The sequence below is a fragment of the Mesocricetus auratus genome, unplaced genomic scaffold, assembly GCF_017639785.1.
Source record: "Mesocricetus auratus isolate SY011 unplaced genomic scaffold, BCM_Maur_2.0 Super-Scaffold_4256, whole genome shotgun sequence".
Classification (NCBI taxonomy): domain Eukaryota; kingdom Metazoa; phylum Chordata; class Mammalia; order Rodentia; family Cricetidae; genus Mesocricetus; species Mesocricetus auratus.
The window spans coordinates 1,754,738-1,770,000 of NW_024429182.1; positions in this window are offsets into that span (position 1 = coordinate 1,754,738).

The following is a 15,263-nucleotide window of genomic DNA, read 5'->3' on the forward strand; positions in this document are numbered from 1 at the left end:
GAGGTGAGGTCATGGCCCTGGGGCTGTGTGTGACGGTCACGGCCAGAAGAAAGCACAGAGAGGCCGATGGCAATAGGGAGAAGGGCGGTCGACCAGTGGGCGTACAATGTCCCCCTGCAACTTGACAATTGGGCCCACAGCTGCCCACATTCAACCACCAACAAGATTATAGTTTCTGGCCCTGGGTGGTTAAATTTTCTGGAAGACTCCTCAGTTTGTAGCAAGAATGGGGTGGTGATTGAAAGCAGCCTTGCTGGCTGCCAAGCCCGGAAAGTCATATCCCCGCCCGGTGACGCTCTCTCTCCACAGATCCTACGTGAGTGACAGCCGGATTTTAATAAGGCTTATTTAAAAACAAAAAACAAATCAGCTTATTTTCAGTGTGAAACGGGTTGCGTTTGGCCATAATCCCCTTCGGGTCAGCCAGCATTCTGACGCTACACCAGCTGTCCGGGTCCCCACAGACCGCCTCCGTGAAGGTTATGTCCCCCTGTCTAAAGACAAAACACAGAAACCCACTAACGCATTCCGTGCTGTGAAGATGTAATCCCAAATATAATTTCCACTTGTATGAGGAAAGTGAACTGGATGAAGACTCAACTCAGCAAACACTGTTTCCGAATTGAGGTCATCATTCCCTTAATGGCCCCATTGCCGCTACTCAGGGGATTTGCACCAGGAAGCAGACCAAAGCGTGCTGCTAGGCTTTCCTTGTTGGGTTTGTGGGTCCCTCTTGCTAAGTGAGGCCAGTGCGGAAGGGTGTGCAGTGTGCCGAGTACATGCCAGCAGATCTCGCAGGACATTCGGGTATCCGGATCACCTGCACAAGGGTGTTAAACATGGGCCCCTCTGAAACCCCAGCACCTTGGATAAGCCTCTGCTGCAGGCGTGGCGGGGGATAAATGCTAGGGAGGCTATGGGGAGAACCCCAGATTCTCCAGATCAGCAAGGGACTGGATCGGCGGAATTCTGCAGGAAAACAGCCAGAAGGCTGCCTGTAGAGAAAGACTAGGCTGATTATAAGGAATTAGCTTGCGCGGTTGTGTAGGTGAAGTCCCATAGTCTTAAAGTTGAGTGGAAAGTTCCCAGGCTGTGTGGTAGTTTAAGAACTGTGCTCTACGGTACTGGGCACTTGAGCATTTGGACCCCAGCTGGAGGCACCGTTTGGGGACGTTTAGGTGGCACAGCCTTGCTGGAGGGAGTGCATCCCTGGAGACGGGCTTTGGGAGTAAAAGCCTATCACTACTTCCAGATACTTCTCCATGCTCCCGGATCGCGTTCCCAGCATCCAGACCCAGCTGCCAGGCCGCCTCTTGCTGCCATGCTTCCTGCCGCGATTGAATCTTATCCCTCTGGGACCCTGAGTCCAAATAAACTCTTCCTGTGCATTTCCTCAATGTGGCATTTGATCACGGAAAGCAACGAACCCGGGAAGCACTCTTCTACCCCAGGAAATAGCAGCCCTTTTTGTGATGTGCGAGGGGTGGGTGAGGCCCCCACCCACAGGAAGGAAGACCGGCTGCTCCTCTCAGCCTACTGATTTAAATAATTATCTCTCCGGAGACACACTCCGGGTCATGGCAGGCCATGTATCTGGGCGCCCCGTGGCCCAGCCAAGTACCCCCCAGGCATCCAAAAATAGAAGGGACCATGGCTTCCAGGAGAGGAGGGAGTGTGGTGCTCACTGTGGATCCAGAGAAGATGGAAACAGGGCATTAGTTTGGGCTTGTGTTCTGTACAGGTCTGGGAGGGGGTGTGGTCTACTGTATGAGCTCTTCCTAGGAACCACGGTGTGTAGGGCAGCCAGCAGCGCCCAGAACCATTAATTAGCCAGCAGCCCTGACACTGGGCCACGGTTTCACTTCCAATACTGAGAATCCAGTAGGGATGCCCCTGGCTGTGAGGCTCCTTGAGACACATCCATGTTTTCTCTGACCTTCTCCACTGTGGATCTCACCCTCACAGCTTTCTTATCTGTTAGCTATGAGGGTAGAAGAGGGGATGAGAATTCAGAGAACTGTCTACATCCCATTCCAGATAACACTGCACACATATTAATGAGATAAATATTATCTCATTTAACAGGGGGTGTCAGGGCCTGCCTATCACTGGTCGCAATTATTCCTAATAGGCACCACAATTTTAATAATTGTCCCTATGCCTTGTGGTTTTCAGTCACTTGATTTAATTGGAACCTCCCTTGAGGACAGGAACCACTAGCCTTCTCATCCCATAGACGTAAGACATTCAGAAGCTGTGCCTTGCCTGGGCCCCGTGGTCACAAGGGTCAGAGCTAGGATTTGAACCTAAATGGCCCTTTTGGAATTAACCACACTCTAAACCACTACCCCCTCCTGTGAGGGAGTCCTTTCTGTGAGCCCCCCCCCCAGGTTTAGTTAGATACTGGGCACCTGGAAGCCTGAGCCAGGTAAAATAGGCTTGCTTTTACCTGAGAAATCACATAATGGCCTTGCCCCCAGGGATCCCTCTGGAATCCCACACTCCTAGGATAAAAGGAAAGAAAATGGGCAGACAACCATGGTGAGTCTTAGTGGATATGGAAGCTGTGTGGGCAGAAGTCAGGGCCCTCTAACTTCAGAGGGAATGGAGGGCAGAGGAGACCCTGCCTGGGGGGTCCCCAGCCTCCCACACCCTATCGGCAGCCATGCCTTAATGAGCCCTGGAGTAACAAGGATCCTGTCCCTCACTCTGTAGCAGATGCCAGTACCCTAACAGCCCCTGTCCCAACCTCCTTCTTAAGCAGACCTGGGGCCGCTCTTTTCCCCGAGGAGAGACTAAGCCTGCTGAACCCTCCTGTCCTGAACAACTGCTGCATTTCAATTCTGGACTTAACTCCTCCGTGGGTTGATCTGGGAGCCACAAAGGAAATGGATTAGCAGCCCCGACACTCAGCGTCTAGTCTATGGGAAAAGCGACAATGCAAAGAATTACCCACCGAACCCAGCCCCTGCGGGTTTCTCCCCATGACTCAGGTGAGGCTTGCGGGCAACGACCCGCCTTGCCCTCCATTTAGGGATGCTTCGCTGAGCCTGGCAGTATCTCAGGGAGGCAGCGAAAGCAGAAGGGAGTGCAGCAAAATGAGAGAGAATTATCTCATTGCGTCCCACAGTTAAGGAGGCTGAATTGAATCCATGGCCAGTTGGCTGGAGCGGGGGGGGCACCGGTGCTAGCCCAGTCAGATACTAGAGGTCTACCATCTTAGTTTGCTTTCAATTGCTGTGACTAAAACCACAACCGAAAACAACCTGGAAAGGACAGGGTTTACTTGGCTTACACATCCTGACCACCGGATCGGTGAGGGAAACTGAGGAACTCAAGGAACCTGGTAGGAGGCTGGAGTCAGGGGCTGAAGCAGAAGCCATAGAGACATGCTACCTCCTGGCTTGTTCTCCTTGGCTTGCTTAGCCCGCTTTCTTATACCACCCAGAACCACCTGGTACCACTCACGGCGACCTAGACCCTCCCACATCAGTTATTAATCAAGAGAATGTCCCCGTAGAGGACAGTATAGGGGCATTTTCTCAACAGAGGTTCCTTCTCAGGTGGCTCTATCTTGTGTCAAGCTAACAAAACAAACAAACAAAAAACTCAACCACACCAACAGCTACATGCCTGGAGAGCCACAGAAACAAAATCCAGAGAACTTTCCCCCAAATCCCACAACCCCAAAAAGAGGTGGGTGACATTCAGTCTCAGGAAAGTCCAATGCCAAGCAACAGGCTTGCCTCTTGTTCCCAAGAGTGACAGACAACCTTTTGCCTCTCGTTTCCAAGAGTGACAGACAGACAACCTTTTGCCGCGAGATCTGCTTAGTCTTGCACGGTGCTGGAACCGGCCAGACTGCATGAAGGAATCCGTCTGCTTTACACCGATTTAAGTATTAATCTTGGGCAAAACATACTCAAAGAAAAAGCCCAGGATGGTGTCTGATCGCCTGTCTGCGCATTTAGTGGCCTAGTCAAGTTGATACACAAAGTCAACTATCATAGAAACTCAACCTGGGAAACGAGGGGCGCAGCATGAAAATAGCTCAGTTCTTCGTCTTCACCACAGAAGCCCCCCTCCCCTCCGTGTCAGCCAGACAAAAGCCTGAGGCTCAGGCAGGTGCAGGGGCGGGCGTAGCAGTGGGGGAAGGCATACACCAAGGACAGGCAACCCAGGCTGTGAGTCACTGATTAATACACCCACTAGGTCTTCAGAGACTGTAATCTGTTCTCTAGCTGGTGAAGCTGCCCGGCATGGTTTAGTCAGAGCTATCTCCCCACAAGCTTGTTACCACCTCGATGTGGGAAGCCATGTGCTTCCGCTGCCATGATCTCTACTATGCTCTCCCCCTCCATGACGGGTAAAACTTCGTCCCAAATAAACCATCCCTCCCTTAAGTTTCTTTGCCGGGTAGTTTGTCAGAACAACGTTTAAACTCGATGAATGTATTACTGACACTGATGCTCTTTTTCTTTTTTCTGAGACAAACATTACAGACACCCCATTCGTGGAATACTTGGAACTTGTGGCAACTCATTCGTGAGTAATTTTTCACCCCCCCGCCCCCTCCACCGGCTTCTACTACTTGGGAGGCCCCTGTGTGGGGATTGTCACAAACACCTCCAGGGCCATTCCCATCATACTAGTTCCTTGGAATTTGGTCTTGTGTTGCAGCTACAGAGCTGCCTGGCACTCTGGCCACACGTCATTCCTGGGGACATTGTCTGGATACAGAAACCCCCTGTCCCAACAGTTGCCTTCCCTGCCACTGTGTTGTCACCGACACTTCCACTGGCTATTCTAGCGTAGCTGGCGGGAGTGTCATTATTTTCCCGGTCTCTCCAAGCTAAGCCCTCATCCGCTATGGCCTTCTCTGCAGTGACCACCTCTTCTGGGCTGCTGGGGACAGTGATTTTGGGCTGGGTTGTGGTCTCATTAATTCACGCTTTTTTGCCATCTGGTTGAGCGATTTCAGTATTTTAATGAGACATTGGCAATATGTTCCCCAGTGTCTGACAAGCCTGCCTGAGTCATAGGGACCAAGGGGCACAGGAGTGGTTGGGAAATGAGAAATCCAAAGTAAAGGGCTTTCTTTATACAACCTCAACTGCCCACTGAGGATCTCTTGGATGACCTGGAAAGAGAAGAGAAGCTGGCAGTACAGGCATACTTTAAACACCTGGACTCCATATTCTTAAGTACCTAATGGCAGAAACTAAGGGTAGATCACTGGAGATAGATGATAGATGGATAGATAGATAGATAGATAGATAGATAGATAGATAGATAGATAGATAGGATAGATGATAGATAGATAGATAGATACGTAGGTAGATAGATGATAGATGATAGATGATAGATAGATTAGGTAGATAGATTATAGATAGATAGATAATAGATAGGTAGATAGAAAAATAGAAAGATTAGATAGATGATAGATAGATAGATAGATAGATAGATAGATAGATAGATAGATAGATAGATGGATAGATGTGCTGCCTGCACCCAGGTCAGGCCATCTGGAAGACATTTCATACTCCCTTGAACATTTTTCATATTTCCCAAAGACCTCTTTTTTAGATAAATTTTATTTAAATTAGAAACAATCTTATTTTACATATCAATCCCAGTTCCCTCTCCCTCCCATCCTCCCATGCCCCCCCAAAACCTCTTTAAGAAATTTATTACCTCACATTTCACTTTAGAGCAGTGGCATTCAACAGGTATGTCTTCATCTCCCCGTTCACCAAACAGATGAAGGTGTAGAGGTTCTGCCAAGCAACAGGTATTGGCTAACCCTAACCCTAACCCTAACCCTAACCCTTGCCTTCATGAGACCCAGCAAGGCTGGCATTAAATAAATGCTCACAAGGTAGTATGCCTTAAAACACATGGAAAGTAAAAAGATATCCCATGGAGACTGTGACATGGGATCAACATCTCATTACGATGACAGCTGGGATATGGGGCTCACCAACATCCCCTTCATGGTCCAACACTACACATGCGTTACTCATATCACAGGCCATCAACACCCAGGGTTATGCTGCTGAAACTCCCTCCTTGATTTGTCACGTGGAGTTGTGATGTCACCAAGAAGAAGCTAATGATGGTCTTCCATATTTACTGCTGCACTATTTATAGTAGCTGAGATGTGGGACCAGCTCAGAGGCCCGTTAGCAGGTGAAAGAAGTAAGAAAATGCAGCACATTTGAATGACGGAACTTTGCTCATCTGCAACGAAGAATGAGCTCAAGACAGCTGTAGGAGCATGAACTGGAGGCCGTTGTGCCAGAGAAATAAAAAGCTTGGAAAGACATCACATTTTCTCTCATATGCGGAATATAGACTTAAAGTTACACACACACACACACACACACACAAATGTAAAACATGACCACTGAGAGAATTTTGTAGGGGGAGCAAGGAAGAAGTTTAAAGGTTAGGGTGCAGGCAACAAGAGACAGTTATGAAATACTCATGATTTGAAAGCCAAAGGAAGGAGGCCAGCAAGAGAGCAGTAAGTTGGTGACGGTTCATCAAAGCGGAGTGACACCTAGAGTCTACCATTGCCCAGAATGAGCCTGAGGCAGGTGTTCTGCACAAACTGCAAGGGTCCCAGCACTGGTCGTGGCCCCCCCTTTCCAAAGTGCCAGCCATGCGTCAGAAAGTGAACCTTGTCTTGAATGAGCTGAACCTTCTGTCGTTGATTATCGTCCGTGACTCTTCACCTCTATGTCTCCACCCTTCCTTACCGCGTCCTGCCGGTGGACTGAATACACTCCCCTGTTTCTAACACTGGGCTCAGTCCTGGTACTTCTTCTAGCCAATGGAATGTGAGTAAGTGAGGTGCCCGGGAGCTTGAAACGTGCTTGGGCAGCTGCTGGCATTGGCTCCCCTCTGTGTCTTGTCATTGCTGTCGGAAGAGTCTTGGGCTTATGTGAAACTCAACAAGTGGGCTTGAGGCCACCGAACCTTCAGCTTGAAGCAGAGAAAGGCCTGGCCAAGACTCAGAAACATCCAAAATACTCACTCGTTACCATATGATAGGACGGCCATTCCTGACCAATATACTTTGAAACACTACCGTTCTGAGAGGCAAGCCTGCTTCTCTCACATTCGACAGCTGTAGACTCTGAGGTTTACACATTGGTCTGCATCATAAAATTAGTAAGTGGCATGGTTGGGATTTAAATCTAGCACACTCTGGAACTAATATCCTAAGTATGGGTTTTATTGCTGCTTCAGGAAAACCCCACAGTGATGCACACACGTGTGTCACGTAAATTTGGATGTGACATAGTGACATCTGTCCCCCTAGATCCCAGAGCTTCCCGGAAGCACAGACTGAACACCAGTCCCTGTCACGCACTTCCGAATGATGTCTTTTGCCTTCGTGGCTGGGATCTTCCAGTCCCTCAATTGACAGCATCGCAGCAGCTTTTACTACTTTGCAATTAGAGATGAAAGTCGAGAGTAATTTTATCATTAAAACATTAGCTTATGCTGGGAAAGGGGGAAAGGAAAAGAATGGATTGCATTTCAGAAGCCCAGAAGAGAAGAGAGCAAGGCATGATTGCTGCTATTTGCCGCAAGAGCCTGGTGTGGCCTCCTCACTCCAGCAAGAGATCTGGGGGTGTGTGGGGGGGAACAGGAGTGGACGACTCAGTTCCCTGGACAAATGAGCAGTGATCGAGGGTGAGTCAGGTAGGGAGCAGGAGGCCTGGCCATGTACACTAAGCCATAATCCGAAGGACCAGGCAAGTTCGAGGCTCCCAGGAGGTTTTTCTCCCAAGTCCCCCCTTTCCCTGCCAACTGGGCTCCTGATCCTTTCTCCAGTCTGGGACAGGAATGTAAGGTGAGCTGGCTTCAGGGACAGCCAGCAGCAAGGGAAGCTCCATGTTCTTGAAGCCCCAGACAGCAGGAGGGGCTGCTCCCAAGTGGTATTACTTATCCCCAGCCGCGCTCAGTTGAGCAGGGGATCCACCGACTGCCACTCTATCTCGGCTGGCCGCAAACCCAGACAGATGAAGGGCGGTGGTGCTGGGTCACACATAGTAATAGGAAGATTTGGGAAGGTCGGGTTTTCATAAGAGGCCCATGTATGGGGAAAGAGCAGTCAGGGGGAGAGGAATTTGGGTTGAACTGTTTTGGATGCTGGCCTGGCCTCGTCTCTGCTCATGGACTGAAAGCCAGAAGGCATTAAATTCTTTTTCTTTCCTTCTCTCCTCCCTGCTTCAGGCTAGGCTCCCAAGGGAGGCCTAGGGGACAGGACATCCCACACCCTTGGTAAGTGTTATTCGGTTGTCTCAGGTGGCTGCAGGCATCTGCTTCTTACACCCTCGGTGCTTCCAAGGGGAAGTCGAGGAAAACGAGGGACAAGTGTGTGGCTCACCACGCATGGACCAGACCTCAGCCTGTTGTTCCCTCCCCAGTGACAGTTCTGCCCAGGGTGGGTCGCCTCTCCCAGATCTGGCGGCTGGGTCACAGCTTTGCTATGTGTTTTTTTGTTTCCGAGCAGCCCTGACTTCAGCAGTGACTAAGCTTGGAAGCTGTAAAGCTTGGTAATAAACCTGTCAGTGAGGCTGCGGGCTGAGCCAGGGTGCTGACCCTGGGTGTCTTCCTCTGAAGGGCAAAAACCCCCCGGGGGTCCCACTCTTCCCAACAGCCAAGCAACCTCGCCTGCAAAGCACTGGGGGAGCCAGGTACCTCCCGGGGTCTTCCCGCACGGCTACAACTGTCTCAGGTCGGAGAAGAGCCTTTCGGTTCACCAGACCTGTACTTTAGTCGCAGCAGGCAGAGAGAGAGAGAGAGAGAGAGAGAGAGAGAGAGAGAGAGAGAGAGAGAGAGAGAGAGAGAGAGAGAGAGAGAGAGAGAGAGAGAGAGAGAGAGAGAGAGCTGACTGCAGAGATCAATGCAGGAGCATGAGCCAGGCCAAGGGTTCTAAGCCGGTCTCCACTGTTACTAGTCAACTAGGCACCTTGGGTGCCTCAACTACACCTCGGTTTACCAACCTGAAAGGTAAGGGCAATGGTACTTTAGGACAAAGGGCACTGTAACTATTTGCTGAGGTCCTGGGGGATGAGGGTGGACCCAGGCGGAGGCCTATTGGATGAGCGCAGCACAAGCAAATACTGGGAACGGGAGGGGTCTTTCTCTGCAGGCAGACTCTTCCCCCAGTTTATTGCCCTCCTCCCTCTCCTTCCTCCTCCCCTCCCTCCCTCCTCACCATCCCTCCCCTTTCCTCCTCCCTCTCCTTCCTCCCCTCTTCTACTCTTCCCTCCTTCCCTCAATCCACCCTCTGTCTCAAACCTCCCCATTCTTCCTCCACCCTCTCACCCCTCCTCTCTCTCGTTTCTGCAAACGCCAGAGTCCAGAGATAGCTCCAAGTCCTGCCTCTGCTGTGTCGAGTCATGTTGTCTTGTCCCCCGGAGGAAAGAGTGGTGACCCAGGTGGCTGAGAGGGCACAGGTCCAGCTAGTGGTGGCAAAAAAAAAAAAAAAAAAAGCAGACACAGCTCCCCTGTGTACGGGCACTGTCCTGTCCCCCGGTAGTCCTGCCCATATGACTCTTCCCTCCGAGTTCCGGCCAGGCTCCCAGGCATCAGACCCTCTGGTAACCACGGAAGGATGAAAAAGTTGTCTCTGGAGAAAAACCTCCAACAGGAGGAGGAGGTCCGGAAGGTAGAACTGGCCTAGAATCCTCAACCTGCCAGAACAACCCTTGGTTCGGGAGCACCCAAAGTGTTGGCTAAAAAATCCAAATTCCCAGGTGAGGCAAGGTAACTGTCACGGAAAACTCGAGACAGGCTCTGGGCCATGCATTTGGCAGTCCCCATGTGCCCTGCCTGGCCCTTACCACTTAGCTTCAAGAAAGGAGCTGTGGCATAGACAGACTGCATAACAAAACCATACCAATCCTGGACTGGAAGATGTGATCGCATTTCATGCTTCACCCGTAACCTCCCACTGGGCCTGAAACAAAAGCAGTCAAAGCCAGAGATGGGTGAAGGGTAGAGACGTCTGTGGCCCTTTCCCACCCAGCTCAGCATCAGAGCTCGGGGTCAAGGGGAGGCCCGTGGCTCTTGCCAGATCATCTGCATACAATGAGCACATAAATCAGTCACCACCAATTTTTATCCTGCCCTGGTCCACCCCTTACTGGGGAAGCTGAGCTTCAAGCAAGGACAAGGTGGGGGAGGAGAATTGGGCACCTGGCCTGCCTGGGTGGCTGTGGGCCTGGGGCTGCCACCTATCTATCCTGCTAAGGGAGACCTGTGTCCAAGAGCACAGGGAGATGGCATTAGCTTCCACCCACTGTTGGAGGCCAGGTATCCCCAGCATAGTCTTCCACTGGTTTAAAAACCAAGTTAACAGGAGCTGGAGAGGTGGCTCAGTGGCTAAGAGCACCAGTGGCTCTTGCAGAGGGACCTGAGTTCAATTCCCAGCACCCGTGACAGCTCACAACTGATGGGGGGAAATCCTGTGTATGTGCTTATCTTGTTGATTGTTGGATAAAGCACTGTTGGCCAATAGGGAAGCAAGATAGGTGGGATTAGGAGTCGAGGAGGATTCTGGGAAAGAGAGGCACAGTGAGTCATGGCGTAGAAAGCCAGAGGAATAAGAGGTCGGGACCCTGTTCTCCGGTAAGTGAAGACCACATGGAAATACCATTAGCAGTTATGGGTTAACAATGAAGCCAGAGCAATCATAGCAAACGGCCAACAGCTTCGTAATTAATGTAGCATCTTGAGTGTTATTTGGGTGCTAAAGCAGCAACGGAACCCGGGCAGGTATCCCGCAACACACAACTGTCTGTAACTCGAGTTCCGGGAGACCTGACACCCTCACGCAGACATACATGCAGGCCAAACCTACCCTGGGGACCCAGAGCTCTCCCAGAAACCGTCTTTCAACTGCATGAGGAAGTCAGCTGCTCTCTGTTCCTGCCCCTCCCATTCGGTTTCCTGCCTTAAATAATGGCTTCCCAATCAGCCGGGAGGTGGTGGCGCACGCCTTTAATCCCAGCACTCGGGAGGCAGAGGCAGGCGGATCTCTGTGATCCGCCTCCAAAACAATACAGAGAAACCCTGTCTCGTAAAAACCAAAATAAATAAATAAATAAATAATGGCTTCCAAGTCTTCAAGGAAGATGGGACCTTCAACTCTACCTACAGTAGGCTGTTGCTCTGGAAACTGCTCCTGAGTCTTGGACTGGGCAGAGAATAGCATGTTGCTACCTGTTAGCATTAGAAGTATAGAGTGCAGCCTTCCTGCCAGCCTGGTTCCAGAGCCACATCAGTCCCAAATGAACACACAGGACGCTATATTAATTATGAATCTGTTGGCTGTTTGCTTGGTTTCTTACTGGCTAGCTCTGACTTAAGTATTTAACCCATAATTGTTAATCTAAGTATTTCTCTTACGGGAGAAAGGGACCGGACCTTTTACTCCTCTGGAGGCTACATCGTGACTCCCCGTGTTTCTCTTTCCCAGAATCCTCCTCGACTCCTAGTCCCACCTATCTTGCTTCCCTATTGGCCAACAGTGCTTTATTCAACAACTAATAAGAGACAGATTTACAGAATGGCATCTCGCATCATAGAAGCCTGTGGGGGAGGTAGGTATGGAAGTGTCCTTGGCAGCAGGGCACAATTTAGCCTTGTGCATTGTGGAACCTGGGAAGCTCCCCCTAGAGATGACTACTCAGGTGCAGCTGGGATCTGGACGTACACACACAAAAAAGGATTTTAGGACCAGTCAGTGTGTGTGATGCAGAGCTGAAGTTCATTGGGTGAAGTAGGGTACACACTGCACAGATTCCAGTGTGGGCATTCACAGGTGCACTTAAATGTCCTGGCATGCAAAGTTCATTGGTTTTAGCTACATTGTTCAAAGGTTTAAAGTTTAAATTTAAAAAGCTTTAGATTTAAATAGAAATGAACTGGCTTTCCTGTTTCTCTTAAAAGACTTCCTTTTGCATATGAAACTGTAGGATGCCTTTTCAGGTGCATTGTTCAGGCTTATAGTTGAGAACAGTATGCTGGGAGGATTAAAACCGAAGGGTTTAAGGTCTGTGCTTTGGCTTTAACCATGGTTCATTAGCTGTTTTTTTGTTTTGTTTTTTTCTAGTTTTGATTTATTTGCAGAAGGGTTTGCTTTTTTGTTTTAATATTTATTTATTTATTTATTTATTATGTATACAGTATTCTGTCTGCATGTATCCCTGCAAGGCCAGAAGAGGGCACCAGATCTAATTACGGATTGTTGTGAGCCACCATGTAGTTTCTGGGAATTGAACTCAGGACCTCTGGAAGAGCAGTCGGTGCTCTTAACCTCTGAGCCATCTCTCCAGCCCCTCATTAGCCGTTTTACTATTCTTGTTTGAGATGTTGCTCCTAGAATGTCTACAGTCAGAGCCTGGACAGCCCAAACAAGGCTCAGTCATTCAAAAAAAGCCAACTAAATAGATGAGCAATAGTGAAAATCAGGTGTAAGGAGACTTATTAGAGGTCCTGTCTCTTTCACACACACACACACAGAGAGAGAGAGAGAGAGAGAGAGAGAGAGAGAGAGAGAGAGAGAGAGAGAGAGAGAGAGAGAGAGAGAGAATAAAACATTTTAATTGAAAATTAAAAAATAAAATAAAATCAGGTCAGGCAGTGGTGACACAAGTCTTTAATCCCAGCACTCGGGAGGCAGAGGCAGGCGGATCTCTGTGTGAGGTTTGTGAGTATCTTTTCCCAATCTGTGGGCTGCCTTTTTGTCTTGCTGTGTCTACTTACAGAATCTACTTGGTTTCAGGAGGTCCCATTTACTAATTGTCGATCTCAGTGTTTGTGCTACTGGTGTTATGTTCAGGAAGCGGTCTCCTGTACCAATTAATTCAAGGGTACCTCCTACTTTCTCTTCTAAGAGGTTCAGTGTAGCTGGATTGATGTTGAGGTCTTTGATCCATTTGGACTTAAGTTTTGTGCATGGTGATAGACACGGATCGATCTTCAGTCTTCTACATGCCAAGGATACTGGCTTTTAAAACAGAACCATGTATTCTCACTGTGTCCCTGTGTTCCGGTTTCTGGATCTGATTCTGCTGGGACTGTGTGATGTCCCTTGAATCTGAGGTCACTTTAGTACCAATCAAACCAGCTCTTCTTTAGCTGTTTGCTTAGACCTTTGCACAGATAACAGCTGGACTAGCTCGGTGGTAGGTTTCTTACGGCACGTGTGTGAGGCCCCAGATTAAATCCCCATTGCAAGAGGGAAAGAAAGAGATAGAGGGGGGAGAAGAGGAGGAAGAGGTGTTGGGCAGGGCAGAGATGCGGAAGAAAGGGGAGGGGGAGGGAAGAGAAAGAAATATTTTTGGTTAGTCCAAGAAAGAAATCACGTAGAGGCAAGAAATGCCATTGCCCTGAAGCTTGAGAGCTGAGGTCAGAGTCAGCTGGGTGCCCTCAGAGGAAATAAAGAGAGCTTAGACAGTACAAGGTGTCTGATGCCACACCCTCAGAAACCACGGGGGGGGGCTGGCATCCTTCACTTGCCCTTTCCTCTTGCTTTGAGGGAGCTGCTGGTGGCAGCAAGATATAAAGGAAGCTCGTCCCGCCAGAGCCTGCTGCGTACGAACAGGGGAAACACAGGCCGAAATTGGACTTTGCTTATTCTGTCTCAATTTCAGTGTCCCGCCTTGGGTTTCTCATTCGAAAAGTGAAATAATGTTGAGAGGACCCCAGGAAAAGGTGCAACCTGCAGCTGTGAGGCTCCACCTAAAGAAGGTCTGTCCCCTTGGAGACAGATCTCCATCTATATACACTGTTAAAAGCACCCGCCAGCCCCAAACGTAGCCCTAGCCCACGTTAACCTCCAACTTGCCACCCTCCGGATTCTGCCTCCAGAGCGCTAGAATCACGGATGTGCACCGCCAGTTTTTCAACGGGGTCTTGAAATGCCACTCGGGCTTCCGCAATGCTCCTGCCCCCAGCTCCTGAGTGAAGGCACCTCAGGAGTGTGCCACTGTGGCGGGCCTCACTGCCCGCCCATCCTCTACCCTTTGGGGCAGCCCCTCCTATATCAGGGCTGATGGCCCATTAAGCTCTAAACACTGGATCCCCAGAGCCCAGCACTGGCTCTGACTTCTTTTTTCCCCATGGATCTGGGCAGTGATCCTGCTGTCACAGCCCTCTCTAAGACTTCTGGAACATTCCAGGCTGCAGCCCTCCGTTAAGACCTCTGGAACACACCAGGCTCTCAGCTCTACTTCCATGCCCCCTTCGGTAACCCTCTCTTCTTACTGCGCCAACCTATATATATATTTAGCTCTTTTAATCTTGTTTCACAAATCATCGCTGCACGTCAAATTCTCGAAATGCTGCTGCCAAAGCATGTCTTAAAAAACACTTCCCTCCTGGCCAAGTGCATCAAGGTCTGCCTGGCCAGCCAGAGCTGCCTCTTACCAGGACAGTCGATGATAAGGAGACCCCGCGCCGCCGCCAAAGCAGCTCTGGCATGGGCCGCAGGACTCGCAGCCCCTTTTCTTTGAGAGTGGTTGAGACTGCACCGGAGGATGCTGGAGGTTATTGACGCCACGGCTCTCCTCTCAAAGAGTCACCGGACCCCTCAGGCTCCAGCGTCCGCTTCTGAGCTAAAACGTGCATCTTTTATGTATGTGCTGAGGGTTTTTTTTTTTTTTGGACAAGCCCCTTAAATTCTCTGTGCCTCGACATCCCTAGCTAAAGGGTGGGAGTGGAGGCTTGCTTCGTGGAGCCGTTTTGAGACTTAACTGAGATCACGTGTGAATGAATATAATTCTCAGCATAGTGCCTAGTACTGTGCCCAAATGCTCGACAGTGATTAGCTTGCTACATTGGCTTTTCCAGTGGCTCCTTCCTCCACTCTTTCCGTCGTCCTTTATTTGCAAGACCCTGAGGTACTCTTTTTTTTAATCGTGGATGCCAACACACCCAGTTGAAAAATAATAAAAATAATAATGAAAACTCTTTCTGCCTTCTCCTGAAGCCAGAAGTCATCACGCCCAGCATGGCTCTTGCCAAGGGGATGTCAGCTGGAGACTAGAAAGCTTTTGAAAGGGAGCAGATTAAATTGCCGTGGCCAATTCACAGCTCCTCTCCTCCCTTCCCTTGTCTGGAATGGGGATGTGACGTCTGGAGCTTCAGCAGCCCTACGGCACCACGGGTCCAATTTGAGATTAGGAGTCATGGGCTCAGGGTGATGGGACAGAGGGCGGGGAGTGAGCCTGTGTCTC